The 13,651-nt window shown below is 40.9% G+C and overlaps 1 pseudogene; it reads left to right on the plus strand.

The window, feature by feature from the left end:
• Positions 1 to 965: 965 nt before the first annotated feature.
• LOC149748145 (large ribosomal subunit protein uL18 pseudogene) lies at positions 966 to 7,594 on the plus strand (annotated as a pseudogene).
• Positions 7,595 to 13,651: the final 6,057 nt, after the last annotated feature.

Below are 13,651 nucleotides of genomic sequence, written 5' to 3' on the forward strand. Positions count from 1 at the left end.
ACATACAGTAGAGAAACTGAGCTCCAGGAAGGAAAGTGACTCTCCCTAGACCACCCACCTCATTAGTTAGGCTCTGAACTCTCCTTCCTTGAGGTTCCTAGGCCAGTTCTCTTGCCTCAGCACGTTTTATCTGCAAATTTAATCCACTCTCCATCAGGAAAATTGGCTATACCCTGGGAAACTGGGCGGAAGCAGAGTGGAATATTCATCTTAGCTATAAGGCCGTGGGTAATCAAACACTGAGCTTTCATCTACCACCCACAAAAGAGAAGTGTAGCTTTCAAAATGTCTGCAAAAAAAGTTCTTTCAAGTTGTGTCTTTCTGACTGTAGGAAATGAGTCCTGCATGAGATGATACATGATAAAACACTTTGTGTGGGGCTGAGAGGTGCAGTGGAAGGCAGTACTCTCCTGTCTTCCCTGTGGAGTTAGAAATCTCCAGGTCCCAGGAGTTGACAGGTGGACCAGTCACAGTTACAAAGTTGTGCTTGAGATCATGAAATGGAAACATAAATATGACAAACATTTTCTTTGGTACTAGATGACAATTTCCCAGTGCACAGAGCTCTTCAAAAAACAATATTGCTATTTAAAAACAAACAAACAAATAATATGCTGTTTCTTTCTACTAAATCTTTCAGCATATTTCTTATTCATTGCAAATTTCTAACACCTGTCTGTGTATAAAGATGCTAAATCCGAGTTGGATATAACAAATCCTCATATAATAGGAGTTGTGCTTTTTCAAAGGCTTTCCTCCCCGTCGTTTCAGGAAAGTTGCCTATCTTAGAATCTCAGGTTTTTAACACTGACAGAAACCTCTTAGTTCAGTATATAGAGAATCTAATCCCTTCATTTATAAATGAGAAACACTGAGGTCCTAAGAGAAGAAAGATTGTGCTACAGACTAGCTCAACTAGCTCTAGGTCACAGAGCTAGCTGAAGTTTTAATAAGTATCACTTCAACTGCTTTTAAATCTTTGCAGAACAGATTAAAAAGAAATATAGGACTTCCTTGGTGGTGCAGTAGTTAAGAATCCACCTGCCAATGCAGGGGACACGGGTTCAAGCCCTGTTCCGGGAAGATCCCACATGCTGTGGAACAACTAAGCCCGTGCACTGCAACTACTGAGCCTGCACTCTAGAGCCCAGGAGCCATAACTACTGAGCCCACGTGCCACAACTACTGAAGCCCGTGCACCTAGAGCCCAGGCTTCACAACAAGAGAAGCCACCGCGATGAGAAGCCCGCGCACTGCAACGAAGAGTAGTCCCTGCTTGCCGCAACTATAGAAAGCCCGTGCACAGCAACGAAGACCCAACGCAGCCAAAGAAAAAAGTTTATTAAAGAAAAAAAAACTTTAAAAAAAAAAAAGAAATATCTTTTCTTCTGTTTTCCAAGCCACCCAGCAGTCCAGATGAGAATCATAAATATGGATTCATAAATATGGGACAACAAAGTACTACCGTATACAATTCAAATATTTTTCCTTTACCCTGAAAGAACAAAATGTATCATAACCATTCATTCTTTCTCACCTTTGTCGTCAGCTTTCTATGCATGGGTTGAACTGGCTTTTCTTTGCACTGAGGTGTGTGTGTGTGAAGATGTCATGTATTAACAGCTAATTAGGAGCATTTCAGAGCAGAGGTCGGCCTCGCTAACACAACCGAGTTTCTGTGTCACGGTGGTGCTGGATGCAGCTGCTGCTCTTAGGTGTCAACAAAGAAAGCCCAGTACAGTGGAGACGTTAGCCTAGGGCTAGAAGAAGCCTTCTGAGAGTAGCCAAAGACCTCATTTGGAGCCTCCCACGTAGCTGTGTTGGCTGTTGGTCTGAGCAAACTGCTAGATGCCCGGAGGCCCCTAGTAACCCACTGCTAGCTCACAACACCTCTTATATTTACATGGAACAAAGTACAGGCCCCCCAAAGGGGCAGCAAATACTTGTGAAAAGAGCCATACTGCTAAGAGGAGACTGAGATTGTAGCCACCACTCTGCCTCTAACTGGGTGATGTTTCCATCCCATTGGTCTGCATTGTCAAAACAGTAGTTGGCCAAGCTTTCAGTCCTCAGACAGAAGTTATCAGGAAAAAGTAAAACAATTAATGAAATAGCATGCTTTGGGGGAAGAGGAGAGAGAATGACCTATTAATATAACATAACTAGGAGGTGATAAAATCTACATCTTCTATACATGATTTATCTGATTTACTACTGGCAGTATCACTAGTATATAAAATATCAAAGTTCTGTTTGATGCATTCCAGGGAATTCAGTATTTTGCCTTTATTGAAATTGATTAGGGTGTGGTACTTTTCACTTTTCATTTCAGACATTTAGAATGAGAAGGAATTGCTTTTCTAGCTTCAACTTAAGAAAAACAGCTAATGAAGTCATCAGTATTTATTCAACAACAACTCAGTTTGCACAGTCCTGTGCTCAGAGATATTGGGATTAAAGCTTGGACCTGCCTGATGCTTGGAGTACATTTTAGGCAGCATGTAATTCATACAAATGCCCTCTTGAGCACCTATTCTAGATGAGGCAAAGAAGGCTGTTTTGACGTTACTATTTTGAGATGGCCACTTGGTAATTGCCATCTTCACTTCCTTTTTTTTCCTTCACAGGGAACACAAACATTTCAGAACTCTTGTCACTGGTGTTTAGTGAAAACTAATAGAAACTGATTGCCATACAGAACACAAAGGATATAATTGGTTTCACAGTTACTTAGTGCTCTCCCAAAAAGCAAACCATAGGGACTTCTAGCTAAACACGGCAGATAAAACAAAACGAAACAAAACGTGACCGAATCTCCATTCCCTCTCGAAGCCCCACTAAGATGACAGAGAATGAAAAAGCACACATCAATAAGGACCATGGGAACAAAAGAGGAAATAGCTTTATTTTGAAAGCCAGAAAGCAGATGGATGGGCAATAACTGGCCTACTAGACAGGAGAAAGCTGAATGGCAAGAGCCTGTAAGAAGCAAAGCCAAAAATCTGGTTTGATGGAGCCACCGAGGCCCCAAGAGTCTCAGCAGTAGAGGCACCAGCTGCCTCCAAAGGGGTGTGGACAAGACTGACACCAGGAGGAGTGATTAAGAATCTGTTTAAGGAATACTTGGACCTAGATTCCCTATGGTATCCTGCACCGCCAGTGACTATACCTTCTCAACTCAGTACAAGACTGAAGGTTTATTCTCAGAAGAGGTTGAGTGAGACTGCTCTGGATGAGGGAATACTGGACACAGCTGAGGGCACTCGTGACAACTAGAAAGCAGGGAGGCTAAGAGGGGCATCTGCAGACCAACTAGTGGCACCGCCAGCAACATTTGACCCCCGGAATGCTGCATGTGCGCTGGCAGGAGAAAGGAGCCTTCCTCTTTGGGTAAATGGATCAGCCCAGGAGACAGTGTCTACAGGCACTGGGGTAACTGTGGTAAGAGTGATGTCCACATCCTAATCCCTGACGCCTGTGACTATGTTAGGTTACATGGCAAAGGGGAATTAAGGTAGCAGATGGCATTAAGGTTGCTAATCAGCCAAGCACAATAGGGAGAGTGTCCTGGGTTATCCAGGTGGGCCAGTGTCATCACCAGGCTCTTTCGAAGTGGAAGAGAGAAGCAGAAGAGGTCAGAGTGATGTGATATGAAGAAGACTTGACCCACTGTTACTGGCTTTGAAGAGGGAAGGAGAGGGCCAAGGGTCAAGGAATACAAGTGGCTTTTAGAACCTGGAAAAGGGAAGGAAATGGACTGTTCCCTGGAGGCTCCAGAAAGGAATGCAGCCCTGCCGACAAGCTAATTTTAGCCCAGCAAGACGGAGTCAGACGTTTGACCTCCAGAACTGTAAGATAGGAAATTTGTGTTGCTTTCAGCAGCCAAGTTTGTGGTAATTTGTTACCGTTGCAATAGAAAACTAGTGCAGACACAGACTGTTGGGGGAGCCCAACGGTGAATCTCATTTGTTGCAGATCCCACACATACACTTTCATTCCTCAGACAGGAACTTTTTAGGACTTCTGCCACTAACTTTTTAGGACTTCTCTTGAAAATGGACAGCCAAGGAGTAACAGATATTTGAAGGAAGTATCTAACATAAAAGGCAAAGTTCAAAATTAATAAACACCACAGAGGGTAGAGACCATTCAGGGTGCAGAAGAAAATGTAACAAACAAACAAAACTCTCAGAGAAATAAGAGAAGATATTGCATCCATGAAACAAGAACAGAGTGCTCTTGAAAAGGAGCATTCGCAAGACTTAAAGCACCCTTAGAATTTAAAAATATAATAGAATAAATAAATATTAAATAGAATGGTAGAGAAATAAAGTTTTAAAAACTCCAAAAGAGAGGTCAGTGGCAACCCATCGACATGGATCTCTGTTAAAGATATCAAGAATAGGTCTTACTTTAAGAGATACCAAGTAAAATTTAAAAGAAAACAAGAGGGTAAAATTGATTGCTATGCTCAGAAACACTTGGTACTCCAGGACAGAAGTTAAGTACAACACAACCAAATAAAGAATGATCGTCCATGTGACCAACAGAGGTATCATTTGTCAAATCTCTTATGCCTGAATAGAAGGGCGTATGATATTCTGCGGAGATAATGCTCATGAACCCCCAAAGCATGGTGTGACGGTTGGCCTGACAGATATGCTGCGGCATTCTGTCCTGGCCTCCTGCTGGCCCGCAGCCTTCTCAGTTGGTTTTACATGGACAAGATATAAATACAATGAGGAAAGCTTTGATGGTCAGCCTGGTACCTTCACCTGCTATTTGAACTAAAATTTTGCCAGAACTACCACTGGAAATAAAGTTTTCGGGGCTCTGAGGGGAGTTGTGGATGGAGGCTTATCAATGCCTCACAGTACCAAATTGTTCCCTGGTTACGACTCAGAAAGCAGGGAATTCAAAGCAGAAGTACCTCAGAAGCACATTGTGGCTCAGAACGTTACAGATGATACGAGTTACCTTATGGAAGATGCTAACAAGAAACAATTCTCCCAATACATAAAGAACAACATAGCTGCAGACATGATGGAGGAGATGTACACGAAAACTGTACCACTGTATGAGAGAATCCAGCCTATCAGAAGAAGCCTAAGAAAGAAGTTAAAAAAAAAAAAGAATTGGAACTGTTCCAGAATGTCTCTTGCTCAGAAGAAAGATCAAGTAGCTCAGCAGGCAAGCTGCCTCAGAGCTCAGGAGTGGACCGCTGAGAGATAAATCAAACCACATTTTCCTATGAAGATTTTTCAGATAAAGACAATAAATTTATTGACAAAGCAGCGAAAACCACCACCACCAACAACAACAAAAACCTTCGTAAAAGTAAAACAAGCGAAAACAGTTTTTAAAATAAGAGAAAATAAGTTTAAAAAAAATTATCTGTAAAGGATATCCAATAGAAGTCCCATAATAAGTAGAAAAGTTATTAGATTGAGTCAACATGCAATTAGATGAATGAAAAAGGACCCCCACTGAGATATATCATTGTCCTTTTTTTCCAGAAGTCCAGTAACAGAGATGATTCTAAAAAATTCTAGAGAAGAAAACCTGATTATGGACAAAGGATCAGGCATCAGAAGGTCTCAGAGGTCTTAAAAATAATATTGGAAGTAGAAAAGCAGTGCCTTAACAATTCTGAAGAAAATAACTTCCACCTTAGAATTTCCATCCACGCTGTTAGACAGGTCTGCAGGTGGGGTAGCATTTCAAACATTCAAAGTCTCAAAAAGTTGCTGCCTATGCACCCTTTTCCAGGAACCTACTAGAGAATACCCTCCAAAATGAGGAGAAAGAAAGAGGACACCAGTAGACAAGAAAGAGGGCATTCTGCAGAAGAAAGTAGCCAAGGGAACCTCAGAGTGATTACTATGCAACAGGGCCAGAGAAGACCGAGTCCAGATTGAATAGAAGGATGGAGGGCTCCAGAGGGATGACTCCAAGGGGGTGGGGGAGGAAATTGATCATTCATCTGTTGTTCTTAGGAAATGTATACTTACTGCAGAGTTTGGAGCTGAATAACTGGCAAGCACATAGAAAAGCTTTAGCAAACAACTCAAAACAAGACAATTACTCTGAGGAGCAGAGCAAAAATCCTCATGTAAGAAAGAAAATATAATCCTAGTTCACTATGAGATCTAGTTATAAGTAAACGTCCATCATTATAATAGGGTCAATATTAAATACTCATTTAACTCTGACTGGTGATATATGATATGTCTATGTAAAGAGGATGGTGGCGAGGGAGAGTACCTATGTGTACGTATACTACTTGTGTGTAGCAGATTGCAAAAATGGCCACAATTTTCTTCTCCCTGTATCCTTCACGATGAGACTTTATAGCACCTCCCATCAAGAGGTGGAGGCTATTCCTCTCCCACTCAAATCCAGCTGGCCTTGTGAGAGAATGAAGTGGTAGTACCAGAAAGCCAGTTCTGAGCCTGGGCCTCAGGAAGCTGCGTGTGCTTCCACTCGGGCCCCTGGGACCCTGCCCATCCTCTGTGTGAACATGCCTGGCCTCTCCTGCTAGAGGATGGAAGACCACGAGGAGAATGAAAGAGCCCCCCTAGCTGAGGCCACTCTGGTCAGCCAGCCCCCAGCCACCCCAGTAACTGACCACAGCTGACCATGAGCTCAGCCAAGACCAGAATTGCCCAGCCCAGTCCAGTTCAAACGGCTGATCCACAGAATTGTGAGTACATAAATGGCTGGTTTAAGCCAGTACATTTGGGGATGATTTGTTACACAGCAAAAACGAATTGATGCTATGCGTACACGTGCCAGTATGTCTACAGGAGGATGTTAATGCAGTAAAGTGAAGTTTTTGTGTTCTATAGTGGGAAATCATTACATCTATCTAAATCTGAAAAAGGAAGCAACACAAGAGAAGCAGGTTGTTTAGAAACATGATGACAGAAGCAGTGAATGGATTTTAAAATGGATATCCAAGGAGTGTAAATCAGGGGTCGGGACGGATAGAGGTTTTCATTACAGGCTGTGTAGAATTGTTTGATTTTTAAAAATTAAGTACGCATTTCATTTTGATAAAACTGCAAATTAAGTGGAAATAAAAAAGAAAAATAACTAAATTTCCCAGTTATTGGTAGTCAGCTGGTGTAGAGCATCGGCCATTGCCAGCAGTAGTCACGTGTTCAACAAATGCCCCAGCAGCTGGAGGAATTTCCTACTAACACCTTAAGCCACAACCAACCCAGTTTTCCCTTTTGATTAGTATTCAGTCTTCTAGCTTGCATACTTGTGGTTAGTACACAGTGGGAGAATAGGAAAAAAAGCACATGAAAAGTTAGATGCTGAGTCACAGACACTGCAGGTGTTCTTCACGTTGGTAGTCTCCATCCTAACAGAGTCAAATAAGGACCACAAACATCAAAACATAATGGAAAACTAGCTGCAACCAAAAGCAGGGCATGGAAAAACTGGTCACTAAAAATCATTCTGTGGTAACATTGTTGAACTGGCCTGGGGAAAAGATGGAGCAAATCCCCGCGCTCAACACAGCGAAGTGGCACTGTGAACTCAAAACACACACAACTGCAGTAACAATATCTATTGTCAGACAGTCACCCTCTTCTTCCCTCCTAGTATACTTTCTGTGCTTTAAATGTGCTTTTATCTTTGTAATGATTCTTTTTAAGTCAGCTTATAGAATTCTCTTTCCTCTGTTACATTGGGAGAAAGTAAGTGATATTTTGAGAAGACACAGAAGGTAAAAATAAGATACTAGATTCTAAATGATGTGTTTATTAGTCAGAATAGATAGATGCTGTAGTAATGAAAGCCCCCAAGTCTCTAGGACTTAACATCACAGGCTACATCTTCAAAGTTAGGTCTTCAGAAGAACTCTGGTTATCTAATTCACTCAAGATCCGAGCTGATACACCCTGCCATGAGCACTTCCTCTCAAAGCTGACCGGAAGTGACACTCATCACTTCTGCTCGTATTTTTTTAGCCACCTTCACATGGCTGTGTCTAAATTCAAATGGGTGGGAAAATGCAATTCTACCAAGTACCCAGAAGGAGAACTGGAATATTTGTGACATATGCCAACTCAATATGCTATTCTCCCTGCTGTTCAACATAGTCATACGTCACCTAGAATATAAGTGAGTTATGTGTATTTTTAATCCAAAGTATAGGGACTTTTCCTCGATGAGTTTTGCTCTGGAAAATCATTGTGCTTTAGAAGCAGATGGTGCATCTGACTAAGGGGGAGGGCCTGGGAGGTTACATGAGGTTTGAAAGTTATGTAAAGTAACGTGGTTTCCTTTTTTTTTCTTCCTGCGGCTTAATGATGCAGCACAGTATTTGTAGACCAATCCTGGTCTTCCTCAAGTGGTTTCTATAACAAGATAATTTTCTTTCACCCGATCACTAAGCAGTTTGCTTTTGCTTCCAAGTAAAGCCTTATTTTCGCCTAAATTTTGAAGACTGTGACTATAAGGGCACACCACTTTCTGCCTGTTTAAGAAATAATCGGGGGGCTTCCCTGGTGGCGCAGTGGTTAAGAATCCGCCTGCCAATGCACGGGACACGGGTTCGAGCCCTGGTCTGGGAAGATCCCATGTGCCACAGAATAACTAAGCCCGTGCACCACAACTACTGAGCCTGCGCTCTAGAGCCCACGAGCCAAAACTACCGAGCCCGTGAGCCACAACTACTGAAGGCTGTGCACCTATAGCCTGTGTTGCGCAGCAAGAGAAGCCGCCTCAATGAGAAACCCGCGCAACAAAGAGTAGCCCCCGCGCAGCAATGAAGATCGAATGCAAACAAACAAGAAGATTAATTAATTAATTATTTTTTTAAAAAAGAAATAATCCGAGGTGGTCTGGATGTAAAAATGCTAATGCATGCATGAGAAAACTTTATTTAAATCTCAAAGCAACAGTTGCACTTTGAGAAGGAGAGGTTCAGGTGAGCAGGGCCTGTGGATCTGGAGGATCAAAGCAGAGTTTTCAGATGAGACACTGGAGTGGTGAAGGTGGGGAGTAGGTTTCCGTCCCTGGGGACCAAGGAAGGAAACTTATTTTCCTACTGTTATTTTTGAAGAACTTCAGTGTATAAGCACTGGGCTTCTCTCTTGCATCAGGATGGAAATAGAGAAGTAGGGGTTCTAAATATTTAGCCGAAGTCCCAAAACCCTTTGATACTACAGCTTCGAATATGTCATGCATCACATCCAAGTATGGTTACACTTCCTTGCTAAAATCCAAACAACCAGGAAGCTGAAATAATCAGAACCCTTTATTGCCTGGCAGTAAGAAAATAACACATGGCAAGGAAATCAGTTGAAATCAGGCACACCTTCAAGAGAAAAGCAATTATCAGAATGTTACAGGGTCGGGACTGATCTCAGCCAAATTTCTTAACTTCTTTAAAACATATGGCACATTCAGGCAGAAATAAACTTCGCTGAGATGAACCATTTACCACATGTGGCTCATTTTGAACTCTAAAATCTTTATTATGGAAGGTTCCATCTAGTCAGAATTATAAGCAGTAAGTTCTTTAACATGAGGCCTAAGGAGATCTGTTGTGAATATTTGTTGTGGATACTCAGACCCATAAGTATGTGCCTTAAACTTTAAACCATCTATTCAGGGTTCTGAGAGAACCCTCTAGTTCTTACTCATGAACATGCTGGTGACGTGTGACAACCAGGGGTCTGAAGGAGTGATCTGAGCTGGTCTGCTAAAATCGCCTCTATGTGAGAACCTTAGGGCTAGACCACTTCTGTCTTACAGAAATATGATGCAGGACGTAAGTGTGAGCCTCAGAAGTAATTTTAATTTTTCTAATAGCTACATTAAAGAAATGTAAAAATAAACTAGCAAAATAAATTGTAATATTTTTTATTTAACCCAATATATCCAAAATATTATCATTTCAACAGGTAACAATATAAGAAATTATTCATGAGGTATTTTCCATAGTGTTTTGTTTTCCCTGCTAAATCTTTGAAATCTGGTGTATAATTTACACTACAGGACACCTCAGCATGGATGAACGTCCCTTCAAGAGCTCAGTAGCTACATGTGGCTAGTGGCTATCTTGTTGGATAACACAGGTCTAGATGGCTGTTAAGGACTTTGTGTTTGTCCCTCCAAAATTTATGTGTTGAAACCTAACCCCCAATGGACGGTATCAGGAGGTGGATTTGGGATGTAATTATGTTTAGATAAGGTCATGAGGATGGAGTTCCCCCCGCCCTCACCCTGCCATGCTGGGTTAGTGTCCTTATAGGAAGAGACTAGAGCTTGTTCTCTCGGCCATGTGAGGATACAAGGGGAAGACAGCTGTTTGCAAACCAGGAAGAGGGCCCCACCAGACACCAGTTCTGCCAAAGCCTTAATCTTGGACTTCAGCCTCGAGAACTGAGAGAAATAAATGTTGTGTAAGCTCCCCCAGTCATGGTATTCTGTGATAGCAGCCTGAGCAGACTTAAGTCAGTGGCTTTGCTTTTTTCCACTATCAGTTTGAATGCCATGGTTCTCTGTCTCTGTAGTTAGAATGTAAGTATTAGAAAGGCAGGGACCAAAACTTATGCTCGCAGCCGTAAATCCATTGCCTAGCACAGTGCCTGACACGAAATCAGCACCTGTTGTTGAATGAATATGAGTACGTGTATGCACTGTCTGTCAGCTGTGTCCTCTTGCTTCCTGTGGTGATGGAAAGGGCAGATAGAACACAGGCATTTCTGCTTAGTCACTTCGTGCCAGTTTTGTGTGGGTACATTTGTACCTAAAGAATTGCCCAATGAGAACTAAAGATATGACTGCTTTGATTTATCAAAAAAAATTATATTCGGGAGGAGGATGAAATAGGTAAAGGGAATCAGCTGTATGATGATGGATGGAAACTAAATTCTGGGTGGTGAGCAAGCTGTAGTGTATATAGAAGTAGAAATATAATGTTGTACACGTGAAACTTATATGTTATAAACCAGTGTTACCTGAATAAAAAAATAAATTTAAAAATTATATTCAGAATATGATTACTGTTAAATACATTGTATGAAACAGTAAACATTGTTATTGCCAATTTATCACAATGTTGGGTTAATTCAGATTCTCTACCAAGCATTCTGGAGGAATGGTAAATTTGTAATTTTGTTGTTTTGTTTCATCGTATTAGGTTTTTGGATGAATCCTATTCTAATCCTGGTTAATAGAACTGTGTGCAACAAAGAGGGTAAAAGAAACCTCAGTGATGGCCATTCTTCCCTGTAAAGACCTTTTTTTTTTTCATTTAAGAGTACCATTTAGAGAATTAAAACAGGTCGCCGAGTAACACTTGAATATGAGCTAGCATAGCTGGGTCTGTTTCTTCCTCGGTACGAATGATCTCTTCTTTGTATGTATTTTCCTTTGTGTTGTTTCATCTGTGAGTCTTCTTTCCCAACAACCATCTCCAAAAATGCTGATGAAATGATGACACCTCCACAGCAAATGATTTTCCTTTAATTCTTTCATTCTAAAACAGAGAGTTTTCGAAATTTCCTAATACCATCTCCTTTCCAAATCTTCAAGATCCTCAAACTTCTTTCGGGTGGGGAGCTTTTTAAAAAGATTAAAGGGACAGAAAATGTAGACAATGGAAATGACAAAAAGTATAATAAATAAAGAGGAGGATGAGATTCGGGACATTTCCAAACAGGAAATAAAAAGCAATATGGAGTGTGCCAGGCGGTTGATTAGTAAACATATGTTATTTTTCTTGAAAAAGAAGTATTAAAGGACTTCACCTCCAGAGATTATATTTCATTGGCTCTGGTGTGGGTCCTGATCATTGCATGTTTTTAAGTCTCATGGGTGATTTTGATGATCAACCATAGTTAAGAACCAGTGGTTTAATTTCCTATATAAATTAAAAGAGGGGATATATAATAGGGAGATATATCCTAAAATCCGTTGTTTTTCTCTTGTGAGACCTTCTCTGGGCAAAGTGAGATCTTGTCCAGTAGTAGGTCCTGGACATAAATGAGGGTTAATGAGAAATACTTTGAGCTAAAATTGAAGACAGCTAGGTTTGATTTTGTTACTGACAACCTGTCTTTAAACAAGTCATTTATTCTCGCAATCAGTTTTTCTACCTGCAAAATGGATTTTGCAAGCAATGGCCCTTACTTTATGTTTGTTGAAAATGGGATTTGAAATGTATTTAGGCTGTGGAAGTTACCTTAATTGAAACTGTGATGTCAGTAATTACTCATTGGTATATAAAACAAAAGATCAGACTTGCTTCTCAATATTTCCCCCCAAACATTTTCTTGCTACTTTATTCATTTGTGGAAGATCCTTTTTATTGTTCTTATGAAAAACCATCCTAAGACTTAGTCTAAGGATGGAGGCATAGACAGACACAGCAGGATCACAGACACACAACAGAGATAGGCACAAATACACGTGGTTTCTCTGATAGCTAGTAAAATCTCAAATTAACACAAAATTAGTTCCAAAAAATTATTTCTTTATTGTTTTATAGTACATTTTCAAATATATGTTTTTTTCCCTTATTTGGATAATATTTCATAATTAATGCATAAAAATTTAAGGCATTTAAAGCATTCTTCTGTTAACATTTTTTAAATGGTAGGGCTAATTTCAATGAGACAAAAGAAAACTGTGGTTAATAACTAAGTGTGAAAACATGGCTAGTTAGAATTAATTTGCATATGTAAACTTAATGTTTCTTTTATTCAAATCGAGAAATTTGCGTAAAAATTGAAGGGCGTTTCTTTTATGTCATGTTTTCATTTTGTTAAAGCTCTGATACTTTACATATCGCAATGGCTCCAAGCAGTTATTGTTCTGATATAACAGGGTGTTATAGTGATAGCTCAGATTTTGTGGTGAATTCATTTTCGTGGAAAGCCAGTACTATATACTCCATCAAGTGTGTTCAGGATCTATCTTCAGAGAAGATAGATAGAAAAAACACATACTTATGTATCTGTAAAAATCAGAATGATCTAGAAAGATGGAAGGTAGTATCAGCCAGCATTGGGCTGTCTTGCCAAGAGGATACTTCTCTGATTGGTTTATCACTCACGAGAAGAGGCACACACGTGGAAGCCATCTCAGATCGAAGCCAGCACATATGCCTCTTGTAAAATACCACCCTCTGAGGCAGTGGAGAAAAGCTCTTTATTCCCATCCCCACCCCATTTCCTGCAACTTGTGAAGTCACAGAATTTGGGGAAATAGTGCCGCTTCCTGGCCTAGATTTAGCACCATCTGGGAACTAGAATGAGCTGCCTGGTGCTGCCACCACCGCTTTCATCTGCCACATTCTCGGAAATTCATCACCCATAGGGTGATTCTAGCCAATACAAGTCACTCTCATCCACGGGCAAGAGAAAGAAAGACTAGGAAGTGAGTCCTGCCCAAAACGTCCTCCTGGCTGCTTCTATGTGCTACCACATCCCGTGTAAAAAGGCCTTAGGCTGACTTCCAAGGCCACCAGTAATTTGGTTCCACTCTGCCTGCTTCTGTCCCCTGCCAAATTGGTCTCAGTGATCTCTGAACAGACTCCTCCCTGCCTCTGTCCTTACTGAGATTGTTGCTCTTCCCTGTTATCCTTCCAGGGGGCAGCCCAAGTCTCAAATCTCCAACAAGTCTT

The sequence above is a fragment of the Delphinapterus leucas genome, chromosome 10, assembly GCF_059928025.1.
Source record: "Delphinapterus leucas isolate spDelLeu-1000000601 "Yukka" chromosome 10, BTC_Dleu_Yukka2, whole genome shotgun sequence".
Taxonomy (NCBI): domain Eukaryota; kingdom Metazoa; phylum Chordata; class Mammalia; order Artiodactyla; family Monodontidae; genus Delphinapterus; species Delphinapterus leucas.